The following is an 11,759-nucleotide window of genomic DNA, read 5'->3' on the forward strand; positions in this document are numbered from 1 at the left end:
ACCCTGGTGGGCATCGAGGGAACGATGAGACTGATCATGACGCGTGGCCTCCTGCATGGTCCTCTAAGCAACACGTGCCTGATGATCCTCCTCTGCTCTTGCCACGTGGCACCTTTGCTAGGAGAGCCGGGTTGTCACCTTCTCCACCCCGTTCTTTGGAACTGATGAAAACTAATCCCGAGGCATCAGGGACCGTTGAAAATTTTCCCGTTGGGCCTAGTGTGGGAGATATTGCCTTTGTTGGTCCCGAGGAGCTGCCACCCACTATACCCCCTATCAAATTCACTGTTCAATCACGTCATGAGACCTTGCCTCACACACTTATCTCTGACATTCGATCAGACCCCCCCACTCGTCCTTTCTCGCAGACTCCCGAGGCTTCTCTGGGCGGCGACTTGGGAAGTGGGTCCAGGTTTGAAAGTGGGAACTCCTCCAATGACCCAGGCATACCGATGGAACCAATGCTCATCTCCTCTGTTAACCTTCTTCCCAGCTCTGAGAACCCATCACTTGTTGATCGGCACCTTCTGGTTGTGGAGAAAGTCGTTGATGCCCTTGCCGTTTCCTCTCCTGTTGACCAGAGCATGGATGACTCCTCCTCCGAAGATATGGGTTCTGGGCAGGAGGTTGACGATGATATGATTCTTAGTCATTACCAGACGAATGTCAAATCTGAAGCTCTTGCTCGGAGAGCTCCCTCAAAGAGGGGCACGAAACCTAAAAAAGGGAGGAAGTCTCCTTTAACCTGATTCTTGTTTTTTCTTTTCTCTTTTTATTTAAATTATTTCTTTCATGGATTTAAAAGTCATTTCTTGGAACTGTAGGGGTCTCTCAAATCCTCATACTGTGGAGCGTCTTAAGGATCTTATGAAACTTCGGAAGCCGGATTTCGTCTGCCTTGTGGAGACTAAGTCCAATATTACCAGGATTCAACGCTTTTGCGCCTTGCTTAATCGTAGCTGGGAGTGGGCTGCTATACCTTCCATTGGTTACTCTGGGGGTATCCTCGTTATTTGGAATCGGTCGATTGGTAAAGTCACGCCTGTTGCGACTTCTAGAAATGCCCTTCATCTGGTAATATCTACTCAAATCGACTCTTGGATTCTTACCACTATCTACAACTCTCAGGTGCTTTCTGATCAGAAAAAACTCTGGAAAACGCTTTCCAAAATTACTTCTTTAAATACCCCCTGGCTCCTGAATGGTGATTTTAATGCTATCACTAGTCAGGATGACCATTGTGGTGGAAATTTTAGGAATTACGCTTCTAAATCAAATTTTTTCTCTAGCTTTCTTTTTGAAAACAACCTTCACGATTTGGGTTTTTCTGGTCCTAAATTTACTTGGTGTAATGGTCAAAGGGGTCATGCTCGTAGATGGGCTAGACTTGATAGATTCCTTGCTTCTACGAGATGGCTTCTTAAATTTAAAGAGTTTTCAAACCAACATCTTCCCCGTATAAATTCTGACCACTGTCCCATGTTTTTGAATGCTCGAAACTCTTCTAAATGTTTTAAAAAAATTTTTCGTTTTGAAAATTTTTGGCTGGATTACGAAGGCTGCCATAATAGTGTTATTAGTGCTTGGCCTGATGATCCGTCTGCCTCCTCTATGCACTCCTTTATGCATTCTGTTATGCGTACTAAACAAAACATTCTTAAGTGGAAAAAGAAAGGTCTTAGTCACATTGATGAAGAAATTGCTATTCTTCAGGCTGAAATTAAAAAGATTGAAGAGGAGGATGCTACTTGTCATGATGATTGGCATGCAATTTGGCTGAGAGCTTTGTATAATCGCCATAATGCTTTACTTCGGCAGCAAAGTATCTTCTGGGGTCAACGTGCTAAGTTGCATTGGATGACTAATACTGACAATAACACCCATTATTTCCACAATTCTGTTAAAGTTCGTCATCACAAAAATAAAGTTCAGGAAATCAAGGACATTTCGGGTAATATCTTCTCTACTCAATCTGATATTGAAAATTGCTTTTCAAATTTTTTTAAAAATCTCTGGTCCTCCAATTCTGCTTATAGCTATGATTTTTATTTTAATGCTCTTCCGGATGATTTACCTGTCCTCACTAGCATTGATCATGAGGTCCTGATTAGTCCTTTCTCTAAGGGGGAGTTGTTCAAAACCTTAGTTTCTATGCCCCGCGGTAAGAGCCCTGGGCCGGATGGCCTGAATGTTGAATTTTATGTTTATTATTGGAACCAGATTGGGGACCATTTATATAATGCGATTTCTCAGTTTTTCTTATCTGGTCACCTTCCTCCCTCTTGGGGTAGAACCTTTGTTGCCCTTATTCCTAAAAATGCCAATCTTGTTTCTGTCACTGATTTCCGGCCAATTTCTCTTTGCAACGTTTGTTATAAAGTCATCACTAAAATGCTTGCCAATCGTCTTAAGAGAGTGATTCACAATTTAATTGGCCCAGAACAGACCGGTTTTATTCCTGGGCGTGGCGCTTTTGATAATATTATCGCAGCCCAGGAAATCGCTCATAGTTTAGAGACCGAGATCGGTACCCCCCCTAGGATGATTTGCAAAATTGACATTGAAAAAGCATTTGATACAATTGAGTGGCCTGTCATTGTTGCTACCCTCCGGAAGATGTTATTCCCCGATATTTGGATTAAGTGGATTCAGGCTTGTCTCTCCTCTGGTTCTTTTTCACTTATTGTTAATGGCCAGCAAACCTCCTGGTTTAGAAGTAGTCGTGGGGTTCGTCAGGGTGATCCCATCTCCCCCCTTCTTTTTCTCCTTGTCTCCCAAAATCTCACTGCTATTCTTAACAAAGCCCTTGCCCTAGATCTTGTCCCTGGTTACAATAGTCTTCTTCCTAGAAATTTTAACCACTTGATGTTTGCGGATGATCTTATCCTTGTTACTACTGCTTCTAGGAGATCTGCTAGAAATTGTCAAATGTGTCTTAACCTTTATCAAACCCTTACTGGACAAAAGCCTAGTTTGCTGAAGTCTGCCATCTATGTTCCTTCTTGGTGCAACCGCAAGCTGGCAATTGCCATCTCTAGAATCTTGGGAATTTCCCTGGGCTCATTCCCTTTTACTTATCTTGGCATTCCCATTGCCCCTAGAAGGTTGAGGATTAGTCAGCTTCAATTCATTCCCAACAAAGTAAAAAAAACTATCCAGGCCTGGAAACATTCCACTATTTCTGCTGCTGGCCGCTCTGTCCTTCTGAACAGTATTGTTTTCTCTATCCCTAACTATATTCTATCGGTAATGAACTTGCCTGTCTCCATCTTGGATTGTGTTGCGAAGCTTGCCCGGAATTTCCTCTGGGGTAGGATCAGCAACAGACATGGCTTCCACTCTATTGGATGGACAGTTACTATGCTTAGCAAGTCTGAGGGGGGCCTCGGAATTCGAAATCTTAGGGCTGTAAATCACTCTCTTATGGCTAAGAATATCTTTTCTATCCTTAATTCTGATGACAAAATTTGGGTGGATATTTTTAAATTCAAGTACAAGGAGTGGCATTATTGGAATCCGGTTTCTATCCCGAACTCTTCCTGGTTCTATAAATCTATTTGCAGTTCTGCTAATGCATTAAAACACCATTTTAAACTTCTTTCTTGCAATCCTAACACGGTTGATCTTTGGAATGATACTTGTATTTTTGATCTCCCTCTCGCTCAGAAGCCCACTTTTCTTAATATGGATCTTGATTTGGAGGATACTCATTTTAATGACCTTCTTGATTCAAATGGCTTTTGTGTTAATACTCTGGAGACTTTGTTTGGTAATTCCCTAGATTGGGAAGCAATTGGTAAAATTAACATTAGCAGGGAGGATCCCAATATTTGGATCTGGAATCATCATTCTGGTAAAACTTCCATTTCCTCTGCTGTTTATGAATCTATCACTGCTAATGTTTCATCTCATGATTCTTGGAAGGGTTGGAAGGCCATTTGGCAACTTCCTGTGATGCCCCGTATTATGATGCATATCTGGAAGCTGGCTCATGGGAAACTTCCAACTGGGAATTACCTGTATAATCTTAACATTGGTCCAAATAGTCCTTGTCCTTTGTGTGGTTTGGAACCAGAAACTGCTGACCATCTCTTCTGGAAATGCTCTAAAATAATCTATTGCTGGTATGAGTTGTTTGCTAAACTAGGCCTTGACATAAATTTGATTCCTGATCTTAGCTCAGGTTCTTGGCTCTTGAATTGGTTTGATTCCCGAGCCAAAGCTTTGATTGCTACGATGGTCTGGCTTATATGGAAGCAAAGATGCAATATAATTTTTCGAAGCCACAGACTGAATGCTAGACTGATTATCCCACAAGCTTGGTCTCTTTGTTCCTACTTCAACAACAAAATCTTCAGGGATAACTCTAAACTTTGCTCAAATTCTTGCACTGTCACAATATACACTGACGCTTCTTGGTGCTCTACTACAAATGCTGCGGGTTTAGGCTTTATAATTTTAATTAACTCAAATCGTGTTCTGATGGCAGGGACTCAGGGCTTGAGTTTGGATTCTCCAATCAAAGCTGAATTGGCTGCTGTCATCTTCGCTATTCAGACTTGTCTGTCAAATGACTTGATTCCGTCTCGTCTATTCTGTGATTGCCCGGGAATTGCTCATCTAGTGAAACACTACAACGCCTGTGTTGCTTGGCACGTCAAAATGGAGCTCCTGATTCTAAAGTCTACCCTAGCTCGATGCCCCAACATCTCTATTGAAACGATTCCTAGGGTGGAAAACTTTGTTGCTGATGCTCTCGCAAACTTTGGAAGATTAAATCCTCATCTTTCCCTTTTCTTTCGAGGAATGGAGCGCCCAAATTGGCTCGAAGACCTCCTAGCTGCTCATGATCTTAACTTTTAATCTCTTTTCGGCTTCAGTTTTTGTTTTTCTTTTAGCTTCTTGCTCTGTTTAGTCAAAAAAAAAAAAGTTATTTTTCTCCTTTGTTATCATTGTTTTGGTATTTGAATCAGAACCTTTTTCATAATTTCTTTATTTTTTTCCTTTAAATTATTATGGGGTAGTATGATGATATCTCTTTTGAATATTTTATTAAGAGGAGAGATTTTGTCCGTTTAGATGGATGTGATTAAGGTGGAAAGAGCCAGCTTTGTGCCACGTGATTAGTGCAAGATATGAGGAGGTATATTTAAGATAATGACTGATCAGGATACAACTTTTATACTTTTAACTTTATACTTTGCCAGCCTTCACACAGCAGAGAAAAGCTAACATATACATTATCCTCCTTCAATTTTTATTTATTAGATATCATCAAATGAGTGCACAGTAATTTAACTTAAAATATATATACATACACAAATAAAACAAAGATGTTGAATTAAAATGACAATAATCACATGCTGAGGAAACTGAGAAAATATAAGTTAGACAGAAAAGAATGATAGAATAAAAGAGTTCACTCGGTTCATTACAAAGCCAGAGCTGCAAGGAATTTTCTGAACATGCACATCAGGTGTTTCTCGTCATAAAAATGAGGGAAAGAATAAAGCAGCAGAATCGAAATAAATCTATATAACCTTCTTTTCAAAGAGATGAAAATTCTGCTTAATCACATAATTTGAGAATAGAAAAAGGAAAAAAAAAAGGTCATATATATTTGAAGTAGGTGTATGCATATGTAGAATTGAGAAACCGATAATTAACGAAACATATATCAAGAACTTACTTTGAGAGCTAACTGTGAAAAGATGACATCATTCGTGCATTAAATTTTTTTTTTATGGCTTTGTTTAGCCACTTGATTGTTCAAGTCATTTGCTTTGTAAAGTAAAATTCCTTTACATGAATGCTTAGTGATGGTGAATGATCTTCTTGGCACAACCTAAAACTAATAGTAACTAACTTGCATCATAAAAGGTTCTATTTTATAAAGTAAAGGCTTGTTGATCTTTTCCTTTACTCTTTAATTATCATGGCAATGAGTTTAGAATTCTTTAAAGTTCAAACTGAAGCTAACTCAGCAGCATCAGAAATGCTAAATATGTTCAGCAGTATTATATATTTAAGGGAAACACTCACAAAAGATAATCAACTGATTAAATATATGTTAATGATAAATCAAGTGATTATGAAGCGAAGCACTAAAGAATGAACTTGCCAGATGGAATCAAAGGAATCAAGTGGAAAAGTTCATAGCAAATGCTACTTTTACCAAATGTGTTATTTAAGAAACATAACTTGAATTCTATGTCATAGTCAAATGCACCTCACAATCATATATAAGATTAGCTAAACATGATGGATATAAGTTCAAGACATCCCAAAACAATAGGAAAAGGAAGAACTTGAGGTTTAAATTTAGCAAACTTTCTCAGGACACTGAATTTGGCTTCATGGTCAATTTATTGGAGTTGTGCTTCATAGAGGAACACTTAATTGCTCTCAATATTTAAACAGAATGTTAAACCAAAATGTGTGTTCAATTCATGCACACGCACACATAAAGACGTCAAAATAAGATCATCATGTTGATAAAAGGCATTAATTATGCAGTTCTTTACTTCAATCAAGTTGAAGTTCTAAACTATGCATATGGTTTGCAAATGCATGTTGCAAGAGGAGGAACCATATTTTGCACAGAATAGATGACGACAAAGCTTATTAGTTTTTCTGATTCTTAATAATGATAATTGTTTAATGTAGAACGCGTCATGGAAGACACTATTTGTTTATGATATGCGAATAAAGCCATTACTTTCAACACAAGTTTGCGAACCAAAGCATATATAAGACAACAACACAAACATGAGAGAGGAATCTATGATGATAAATTTTTTTTTTGCAAAGGTGGCAAACGCCTTTTATAAAGGAATGTCAAAAGAGAAGCAGGTATAAACGTGCACCAGTTACGGTGACTTAACAATATTTTAGGAATAAGTTTATTTTGTCATGTAATCCTAGAGGGAAGCAGTGCACAACTCCCACAAGGGATCCACTGTGTATTTGCGAGTTTGGGGATTTGAACCTGAGACCCCTCCAATTGCAAGGCACAAGAGAACCACTTATAGTAAGAATGCATTATACTTTCAACAAAAAGAATACGAAAACCACCCTTATATTAGGAATGTATTACTCCCTTCATTCCTTTTTACTTGTCACATTTTAAAACTCTTCTTTGTGCTTTTTTACTTGTTACATTAGAAATTTTGTACAATATTAAATAATTTTTTTTTAAAATTTACCCTTTAATTTAATATACTTGTATAATTTTCAATAAATCACAATCAAATAAACATTAAATCATATACTCAACTTAGTAGAATTTTAAATAGGGGTAGTTTTGGAAAGTAATAGAATTTTTTATAAAATTTAGATTGTCAACTAAATTCAACTGATTTTCTTAATATATATGAAGTAAGTAAATTTGGCAAGTAAAAAGGAACGAAAGGAGTATCTCCTTACCCTCCTAACTCATAGTTAAATGGTTTGATTATTATGGCTCATTTACAATTAAAAAAATAAATAAATAATTAAAAAAAGAATGAAAAGGTTTGGGTTGGGCATTGGCATATATTACAAATTTTAAAGAATTAATTTCGTTCCATCAAAATTTAAGAAATGTGAGTAAAAGGTAATCAGGTTATAAAAAATTATGTATTTTAATCCCGTGTACTTTGGAGAAAAACAACTTTTATCTGTATCTCTCTTAAAATATCTTTTTTTTACACCGTTTATATTGCTATATATTTAATATTTCATTTAAGTCATATAGACTACATTTTTACTTTTTACAAGATTTGCTTTTGTATTTGAGTTATAACTATTTAAAATAATTTATAATTTAATTTTACATAATTAATAATTATACAACTGACAAACATAATAATTTTTTTGGTATTTAAGTGAGGAGAAAAAGGGTCTATAAAACAAGTTAACAGATCAAATTATAATAAATAGAGTAATGCTATTCATTCCTACTAAACTTCTCAAATTGCTAAAACGAATGAGATGGTAGCATATATTCTCTTTCCTAGTCAGCCGAATTTAAAATAAAAAATAAAAACAACAAAAAGTCTCCAGACAGCCCAAGATCAGCTCCCCTCAGCTCCCATCTCATAGTCGTCAGCTTGTCTCCCCTTCTCGCGCTCACCGTTGCCGTTCCACCTCACGCCGTCACCGTTCCGACTCACGCCCACATGCCATCATCATCCCGGCTTCCCCTCTCGCCATTGCCGAGCCATCTCATTGAATTCATTTAACACTCTAGTTCCCAATAGACACTGCGGTAAAAGATCTTACCTTTTTCTCCAAATTAAATTCATCATTTATTTTGCTCATCAGAAAGGAAGAGGCATCGCTCTTGAGCTTCAATTGGGTCTAATTTGCACACTTGGCGTTGATTAAAAACAATTATGACCTAATATTAGAGATCCCGGTGATGTTCTTAATGGTTTCCTTTCATTCATCAGAAGTTATTAGGTCATTATTGTATCTTCGTTTTCACATTGAATGAGATATTGAGTGATATAATGATTGTTGATTATTTGTGTTATTTTTAAGGATTTGGTGCTGTATATGTTGCTTGGATTGATCTTTGGTCTATGGAACCATGTTGTGCTATTTTATTTGAATGAAGTAGACAAGAAAATAAAAACTTTGATGGAGATGTTTAGAATCTTTTTAACCTTCATTTCATTAACTACTTTTTCAGCTTCACCCTTTAAGTAAATCTCGATTCTTGTAAAATATACTTATTTTAATAAAATGTTTCTTCAGAGTTTTGTAGTCTTTAAGGAAGCATATGCAAGCACTTGACATGGCTTTGGTTTAAAGTTATGGAACAATAAAGTTATGAGAGTATATTTAATTATACTACACTTATTTTATAAATTTTTTTAATCAATATAGTTAAATTAAGAACAATATGGTGGAATTGGAACATGTGCCTTCTAAACCGAGCAAAAATGGTACAAAAGCTAGATCTTCTTGTTTGGAGGATTCACTACATGGAAAAGTTGTTCCAAAGGCATGAATGATACTTAATTCCAAAGAAGAAGTTTACAATCTCTACATTGAGTTTTCTCGGCAAGAAGGTTTTGGCATTACAAAACAAAGCACAAGATCGGGAGAAGATGAAAAATTAAAGTATTAGACACTTTCATGTGTAAGAGGTGGCAAAAGGATATCCACCGCCAAAAATGCTTTCAACCAAGGCTATCTACCAAAATGAATTGTCAAGCCAAGATCAATGTTATAATCGGTAATGATGGATGATGTACTATATCACGTATCAATTTGGAGCATAATGATGCACTTAGTCCACATAAATCTCGTTTTCAAAAGTGCAATAAAAAAATGGATGGGTATGTGAAAAAGAGGCTTGAATTAAATGATTAAGTGGGTATAGGCTTGAGTAAGAATTTTTATTCTTTAGCTGTTGAAAGTGGCGGTTTTGAGTATTTGTCATGCACTGAGAAGGAATGCAGGAACTATATTACAAAAGCAAGGCAGCTTAGACTAGGAGTTTGGGACGCTGAAGCACTTGGGAATTATTTCTCTTGTATGCACCCAAGAAATTCAAATTTTTTTATATGATTGATATGGATGAGAAAGGTTGTTTAAGAAATGTTTTTTGGGCAGATGCAAGGTCCAAAGCAACTTATGAGGCTTTTGGTGATGTGGTATCATTTGACACAACATACTTAACAAATAAGTATGACATGCCTTTTGCTCCTTTCGTTGGTGTAAACCATCATGGACAAACCATATTATTTAGATGAGGAAGGTCATTTGAGAAATGTTTTTTGGGCAGATGCAAGGTCCAAAGCAGCTTACGAGGCTTTTGGTGATTGTTATTATTGATATTATTAATATTATTATATATGATATATTATTTTTAAAATTTTTCATGATATAATAAATATTTGTACATTTCTGTATATTTTTTTATTATTATCTAAAAAATATTTTGGAGCATTTAATTTGTTAATTGTCTTTACATATGTACGATTTTGTTAAGTTTAGTCTTTTATGTATTTTTAGTAGTTTTATGGGTGAAGGGAATAAATACAAGTAACACATAGGTAATGTCAGTGTATATTTATGATATATAAATAATTTATTCTATATCTAAAAAGATCTAATATTATATTATATAATGAATATGGTGGGAAGAGGAGGCTATGTTACATTTGAGACTTTTTGAGAGTGAGAGATTGTAATGGAGCAATTACTGATGGTAGCAATCAAAGAGGAAGGTTTGATACCAATTGTCGAGGGAAGTATGGTGGTGATTGTTGGTAGAAGAGATTGTCACATGAATTACGCTGCTTAGAGATTGTTGGAAAAATTGAAAGCTTATCCAACAATGCATGAAGTTAGTGAAGAGTTTGTAGTGAGGATGACATTCATGCTTAACCTCGGAAAGACTCTTAGAGGAGATGATAAGACTTTGGCTGCACCGTTGTTTCCAATGATATTTATTGGGGGAGAATTGGTTGGGGGTTTGGATCGGCTCATAGCTATTCATGTCACTGGCAAGCTTATTCCTATGTTGAAAGAAGCTGGTCCTATTTGGCTCTGAGTGGTTTGTTATATTTTTCTTATTTCATAATTATAATTAACATAATTTATATAATGTATGGTTATATATTACTATAAGTTGATTATATATTTCATTGTTTTATATTTTCCCTTCTTGATAGATTGTTTGAATGTTGCATCCATCTAAACCTAACTAATTATTTATTATATAAAATATTATGCATTTTTTGTTTTGATATATTTTGTAAGGTTGGTATAATGCATAGAGAGAGCATGTATAGTAATGGTACGATGAAGAGATAATGAAGATGAAGATGGAGTAGATGACAGAGAGAGAGAGAGAGAGAGAGAGAGTATAATTAATCAATAATGGTGAAAGAATCATTCTATATTGTTTTAATTGTGCTCTCAGCTCTGTGACATCATTATTTTATCTCTTTTCCTCTCTCTCTCTCTCTCTAACACTCTATGTTCTTCTAGTTTTTATGGTTTCGTTATATATATATATATACACATATATATATACACACATATATATATATATATATATACATATATATATATATATATATATATATATATATATATATATATATATATATATATTTCTATTCAAAGTTTTGTATATAATTCATACAAAGATATTCAAACTTGTTATACATATGGTTTAAGTGCTAAAGTAACAATGGTGTAATCCTTTTTTTGTATTTCTAGGGTGTGTTTTTTTGTGAAGTATAAATAAAATTATTTATATTGTTATTGCTTGAATTTATGCATATAATAACTTGGATCAATGCTTCTTATATGTCTCTATCAAGCACCGTATGCACTTCCTTCTCTTGACGGCATTTCCTATCAGGATGTGGATTTAGTTAATGTTTTTTTTATTTGTTTTCCTTTTGCTTTTGTGTGGATGTTTATGGTAAGCGTATTGTTTTTTGTGATTGTAATATCTTATGTTTGGTCTTTTTTTATTGTTTTAGCTTTTTATCTTTTGAGTGTTTTTTTTTAATTATTAGCTTATGTTGTACTTTCTTTATTTAATAAATTGGTTGTTTGTCTACTTTTATAATATATATATATATATATATATATGTAGATTTTATTTGTTATTTATTTCAATGAATTAGGTAATTTAGATTTTATTAAGATGACTTTATATAAATGGAAATGAGAGTGTATTTTTAGAAAATAATAAATGCTGTTAAATCAGAAGTTTGTAGTAGTGATATATATATATATAATCATATATT

The sequence above is a fragment of the Dioscorea cayenensis genome, chromosome 19, assembly GCF_009730915.1.
Source record: "Dioscorea cayenensis subsp. rotundata cultivar TDr96_F1 chromosome 19, TDr96_F1_v2_PseudoChromosome.rev07_lg8_w22 25.fasta, whole genome shotgun sequence".
Taxonomy (NCBI): domain Eukaryota; kingdom Viridiplantae; phylum Streptophyta; class Magnoliopsida; order Dioscoreales; family Dioscoreaceae; genus Dioscorea; species Dioscorea cayenensis.